At 33.7% G+C, this 6,760-nt stretch overlaps 1 pseudogene across 1 annotated transcript; it reads left to right on the top strand.

Moving 5' to 3' along the window:
- Positions 1-3,812: 3,812 nt before the first annotated feature.
- Positions 3,813-5,704, top strand: LOC148951572 (uncharacterized; annotated as a pseudogene). The gene is made up of 2 exons (XR_016141919.1): positions 3,813-4,105; positions 4,788-5,704. The product of XR_016141919.1 is annotated as an uncharacterized LOC148951572 (transcript).
- The last annotated feature ends 1,056 nt before the right edge of the window (positions 5,705-6,760 follow it).

The following is a 6,760-nucleotide window of genomic DNA, read 5'->3' as shown; positions in this document are numbered from 1 at the left end:
TTTGTGTGTTTTCGCAAGAAAATAACTGGTCTTTTAGCAAACTTAGCCATAGCTACCTGAAACTCTGCATAAATATCTTCATTTTTAATCTAATTACATAGCTATTTGCAAAAAAGGGGTAATTAGTGAGTGGAAAATTTTTTTAATGCATTTACAATCGGAGATGTTTGATTAACCTTTGCAAAAAAAAGGGGTAATGGGCTTTGTGAATTGGAGGAGATGCCATGATTATGTACTGTATAATACACAAGTGATGTTTTGGAGCGTATTGTCAATTTAACGAGAAAATGACTGAAAGGTGTTTTGAGGGAGATGGGTTGCATGGAGGGTTGAGTTGCATGAGAGTTCAGTTAAAGGGGGTACAGTTACACGGGGGTTTCGGTTATACCGGGGGTCAGTTACACGGGGGTTCAGTTGCACGGGGGCTGAGTTAAATGGGGATTGAGTTCCACGAGAGTACGAGAAAATGACTGAAATGTGTTTTGTGGGAGTGGGGGGGCCTGGCGGGGGGAGGGGCAGGAGCGGGCAGGGCCCGGGGGGCCAGCTACCCGGGGGGTGCGGTTAGCCAGGGGTTCCGTGCCACGGGGGTTCAGTTGCACGGGGGTTGAGTTAAATGGGGATTGAGTTCCACGAGAGTAGTGCTTTGTAGTGATTTAGCTTGTCACAGTTTTAAAAGAGCTTTACGGGGATTGAGAGACTCAGCTGCCTAATTCCGTGTGATTTTTATTTACTTGCTGGTCATTAAAAACGAAATTTTTGTGTTAAACAAGTAGTTTTGTATCTTTTAAAAGAGCTTTACGGGGTTTTAGAAACTCAGTTGCCTTATTCTGTGTGGTTTTTCTTTACGTGGTTGTAATTAAAAACGAAACTTTTAGTGTTATATAATTATTTTTTTCATATTTTAAATTAGATTTACGGGGATAGAGAGACTCAGTTGACTAATTCTATGTGGTTTTTATTCACTTGGTGGTCATTAAAAAAGAAATTTTTGTGTTATATCAGTAGTTTTTGTATTTTTTAAAAGAGCTTTAAGGGGTTTGAGAGACTCATTTGGCTAATTCAGTGTGGTTTTTTTTTACTGGGCGCTCATTAAAAACGAAATTTTTGTGTAATATAAGTAGTTTTTGGATCCTTTAAAAGAATTTTACAGGGGTTTACATACTCATTTGTATATACACGCGTGGTTTTTCATTACATGGTAGTCATTAAATAATAAATTTGTTTGTTATATCAGTAGTTTTTGTATCTTTTAAAAGTGCTTTAAGGGGTTTGAGAGACTCAGTTGCCTGATTCCGTCTTGTTTTCCTTTACTTGATGGTCATTAAAAACGAAATTTTTGTGTTAAATAATTAGTTTTTGTATCTTTCAAAAGAGCTTTACAGGGTTTGAGAGACTCAGTTGCCTGATTCCGTCTGGTTTTCCTTTACTTGGTGGTCATTAAAAACGAAATTTTTGTGTTAAATCAGTAGTTTTTGTATCTTTTAAAAGAGCTTTAATGGGTTTGAGAGACTCAGTTGCCTGATTCCTTGTGGTTTTTCTTCACTTGGTGGTCATTAAAAACGAAATTTTTGTGTTAAATAAGTAGTTTTTGTATCTTTTAAAAGAGCTTTACTGGGATTGAGAGACTCACTTGCCTAGTTCCGTGTGGTTTTCCTTTACTTGGTGGTCATTAAAAACAAAATATTGTTTTTAAATAAGTAGTTTTTGTATATTTTAAAAGAGCTTTAAGGGGTTTGAGAGACTCAGTTGCCTGATTCCGTGTGGTTTTACTTTACTTGGTGCTCATTAAAAACGAAATGTTTGTGTTAAATAAGTAGTTCTTCTATCTTTTAAAAGAGCTTTACGGGGTTTGAGAGACTCAGTTGTCGAAATCCGTGCGATTTTTCTTTACTAGCTGTTCATTAAAATGAAAATTTTGTGTTAAATAAGTAGTTTTTTATCTTTTAAAAGAGCTTTAAGGGGTTTGAGAGACTCAGTTGCCTGATTCCGTGTAGTTTTTTATTTACTTGGTTGTCATTTGTTGTATCTTTTAAAAGAGCTTTAAAGGGTTTTAGAGACTAAGTTGCCTAATTAATTATGATTATACTTTACTTGGTGGTCATTAAAAACGTAATTTTTGTGATAAATAAGTAGTATTTGTATCTCTTAAAATAGCTTTACGGGGATTGAGAGACTCAGTTTCCGGTTTCCGGTTGGTTTTTCTTTACTTGGTGATAATTAAAAAAGAAATTTTTGTGTTCAATTAGTAGTTTTTGTATCTTTTAAAAGAGCTTTACAGGGATTGAGAGACTCTGTAGCCTGATTCCGGGTGGTTTTTGTTGAATTGGTGGTAATTTAAAAAGAAATTTTTTGTGTTTAATTAGTAGTTTTTTGTATCTTTTAAAAGAGCTTTACGGGGATTGAGAGACTCAGTTGCCGGATTCCGTGTGATTTTTCTTCTTTTCAGTAAAGACATTCGATATTCTAAAAGTGTTTAATTCAAAATTTTTTAAAACTTCGAAATTTTTTTTCTTTTTGTACATAACTTAAAATGTCAAAATATGCTTACAGTTCTAACAATTACGCTCTGTGATTGGTCAGAGACACGATGTAACTTTCCCACTGGTATTCTATGGCCAGTTATTGACACTATCTAATCGATTTCATGCATTAAATCATTATTTCTTGCGCAGTGGACCGATAAAAACAAAAGTAATATCTTTAGAAAAAAAAGTGAAGATGGAACTTATTAATAAATCTTGTCTACATAAAAAGGTTATTGTAACTTTGAATGCTGACAAAGAGAAGTATTTAAACTTTGAAACAAGTATAGGTGGTAGCACTATTGGAAATGTATGCATGCATTGTCATGAAAGTAATGAATTAAATTTCTTTGGATTAACTAAAAAATTCCACTATTATGTTGTTGGTTATTCGATACAGATATCTACAGATAATATTTCACTCAAAGATAATGCCAAAATAAAAATAATAGTAGATGATATATTACAACTCCTTGTTACTGTTGTAGTTAACACATTAAATACTGATACATCAAATCGTCACCTTTCAGGTATTAGCATTCAACGGAAGATCAATAAAAGAAAGACCTACTCTTCTACTAATATAGTAAACAATATCTTGTCTACGTTCAGAAACTTTCTCATTTTTAAAAATAATTTGATAAGAGACATTGAAAGTGCCAGAAAAATAAAAAGGTCAATGTCAGAAAATATCACGATGGAATATAACGATGAATCGATGAAAAACAAAGCACCAGCAAACGTTACGGCCATTGGTCAAGCAGTCAAAGATCCAAATCATCTCAGGGACTAACCTCATATAAAGACTTTCGATGGCACGCCAGTATAAACTGTGTGAGACTCAAAGCGGAATACCAATCATCATAATCATTACAAAATCATAAATGCCCTGAGATAAAATATATAAAGAAAACCTGGTGGCCTCTCTTTTGCAGCAGATTCAAAATGTCAAAAGTTAATTATTGATATTAATAAAATATCATAATATATTTTTTTTATTAATATTCTACATAGCATTATTTAATTAAAATTATATTTTGCATTACATTATTATTCGTTAATTATTTTTAGATTAAGGTATCATATTTATCACGGTGAATATCTAATAAAATCACGGATATTTAAGTAAAGGACTTCTTATACATCCCTTGTAAGATGACCGGAGACAAATTTTTTTAAGTATTCACATCCAGGATAAATAAAAAAAAGACAATTCAGTATAGAAATTTATGACATAAATCTATGTAAGCAACAAACTCTGTCTTGTAGTTACATCATGGATACACTGTAAGAAATGTCCTTCTAATTTTAGAATTAATATCAGTTGCTATGAATTCGGCTTAAGCCAATGCCCTTTTCAGGGCATTGAACCCACTAAAGTTATCTTCCTAAACTTTCCCTGTCGCAATAGGAACCTGTTCCTTAGAATTTCTTAATTTTACAATAGTAACCCGTTTTTAGAATTTCTAGAATTAGCTACGTTGTTTGAGAACAAAGGGAAGATATCTTTTATATAGCGGGGGACTTACCATAGAAGTCAGTGGGTGTTTTGGCTTTGCTCAAGCTTGTTATGCATGTAGAATGTAAGTCTAATATGTTCCTTGCTCTTTCTTAATTTTATTATGTTAAAATCTTAGTAAATGGGTATATATATACATATATATCCCATTCTTTGATATTATTATTAATTTCCTTTAAGCAGGAACATATTAGTCTGAATATGCTAATTATTATGCTTGCTTTCCTTAAATAATAATAAAAACTTTGCTTCAAGCAATTATAGAAGAAGAATTGATCTTCGATTATGAATAATAATTATTGAAAATTGAATTATTATGAAATAACTGATAATTAAAAATTTCTCTTCTTTAATAATAAAATCATAGTTTTTCTTATACCTGTGTTGTCTTTTATATTTATTTTCGATGGTCAGAATTTTATCAAGATATCTCTCTCACTTGGTACATTTTGTCTTTTGAGGCTTATTTAGGGGTTCTCGGGTCTCATGGCTGAGTTTGGCAAGGAGTCATTACCGTGACAAGGCCCCCCCCCCTTACAAAATGGTGGCAGCGAAAACGCGATGCGATTGTATTGCACTAAAAGCGCCTCTTTATTTTTTTTAACGCTACGCTTAATTTTGAGAGAGCAGAATCTTGATTATAAATACTTTTCTAATTTTTTTATAATTAATTTAACATAATTAATTGAATCCCTTTAATTTTTCTTCGCCTTCACTGCTTGCCTGTACGCTTATGCCTTTTTTAGATCTATAAAAACAAGACTAACCGCAATAATAAAATTGAAACAGTCAAATAATAATTGGATATTGCTCAACTTGTCACCCTCATAAAGGAATTGCTGGTTGGTGGAGTTGAAAATAGATAGTAGCCTTTCTTCGGTTCCAGTTCACTCAAACAGGATTAATTGGTTGCTTAAGTTTGGTAAGCTATAATCAATTTCTCCTTAAGTAATGTCCCTACCTCGGGTAAATGATAAACCGGAAGCTTCAGCCCTTGGGCAAGCTTCTAATGTTAATACGGGAGCTACCCCAGCTCCAGTATTCCAACATGTAGCTTATAGCACAATTGACCCATTTTCCACTATAAAAAGGTTGATTAAACCACAGCAAATTTCTAGCTGGGTTAAGAACCTTCAAAGAGTTTGTAGATTAATGGGAATTAAAAGAATCAGTAATTATCGAGAGGTACGCTGCTTTAATGTCTGAGGAATCGTCTAGCTCGTATATATAAAAGTATGTGACCGCTACACATTTTTCTGGGCTAAAAGAATCCCTGTGCTCTGCTTTTCGTTATATAATTTCACTGTCCAAAAAACTTCAACATAGTATGCAAGTTAGTCAAGAAAATAATGAGCCAGTCGTAAGATTTTTTATGCGCATTAATGCAGAATTTGAGAGCTATTCTTTTGTGGTTAAAAGTGTTCCGGGAAGCGAATCCCTCCTTCCAGGTATCAACCTATTAAAACAGCAGGCCTTTGAACAAGGATTAAATGAGAATATCAGAAGATCCATTCGTGAAAAAGGGTTATGCGCTAATATTGCAGAAGTATTCCAAAAGGCGAAATTATATGAAGAAATTAACGGAATTTGTTCAGGGATGGCCTCCTTATCAGCGGCGGTGTCGACACCCTCTGATAATTTTAATGGTCAAGATTCTTGTTAAGAGCCAAGAAGAGGACGGTTTTTGAATAATAAGGTCTTTCATAGAGGTTATGGGAGCTATATTCCTCCTAATACTGATTCATACGTCGATCCCCCCCACCTGGGTAATTTCAGAGGAAGAAATTCCAGGAATTTTCTGTCTTCTTATAGTAACCGAGGTAATCGAGGTCCGAATTAATCTGGCTACTCTAGACGGGGAAATTAGTATAACTCATTTAATTCTCAAGAAGGTACTCATGGATATCAAGGCGCTAATCCGAGTCCAATCTAGATAACTAATGCTAATGCTTCAACGTCAGATAGTAACAATCCTGATATACAACCAAGAATAAGTGTTTTCTGTGTTATATGTAAAACAGATAATCATCACACTTATAACTGTGAAATTGAAAAAAAAGGCCGACATTCTATGCAGTCTGAAAACAAAGAGCAGGGACTAAAGGGGATAATTAGTACTGTAAAGTCTATTTTGGCTTTTGATTATTCAAAATCTCTTCATAAACCTTGTTTTTTAAATTTTTATAATAGTAATATGAACTCATTTAAGCTTTTTAATAGGGTTTCAATTTGTACTGTGGTAAATGATTCATTTTTGTACTGTGGTTCAGAGAAGTCTCTTATTTCTAAAGCCTTCTTTGTTTCCTTGTCTCAGCGTAATAGAGAACCTCTTAAACCTACAAAGACTCTGATTAAATCACTTTCAGGACATCAATTACCTGTAGTGGGCCTTGCAAAGTTACCATTGATATTACCTGGTACAAATATGACAGTTAATCGTTACTGGGATTGTTTGGTAGTTGATAATTTGCCTTTTGATGTACTTTTAGCGTTTAATATTATGCAAGAATTGGACAGTTCCTTGCACTTTTGTGAAAGGACATTAGAATTTAGAACCAGGGTAAAAAATAAAGCGGGTCATAATGATGCACTCGCATGCGGGAGTGTAGTAGTAAGGTCTGACACACGAGTTGACCCTGGAACATTTAAAAGTATAGACTGTAAGCTGATTACTGCAGAAAATATTTCAGTTATTAATGGCGATAACTTAATTATTAGT

Source organism: Artemia sp. Qi Xiang Cuo, chromosome 6 (genome assembly GCF_049724085.1).
Source record: "Artemia sp. Qi Xiang Cuo chromosome 6, ASM4972408v1, whole genome shotgun sequence".
Taxonomy (NCBI): domain Eukaryota; kingdom Metazoa; phylum Arthropoda; class Branchiopoda; order Anostraca; family Artemiidae; genus Artemia; species Artemia sp. Qi Xiang Cuo.
The sequence above is the reverse complement of the archived record's forward strand: the minus strand, read 5'-3'. Positions and strand labels throughout refer to the sequence as shown.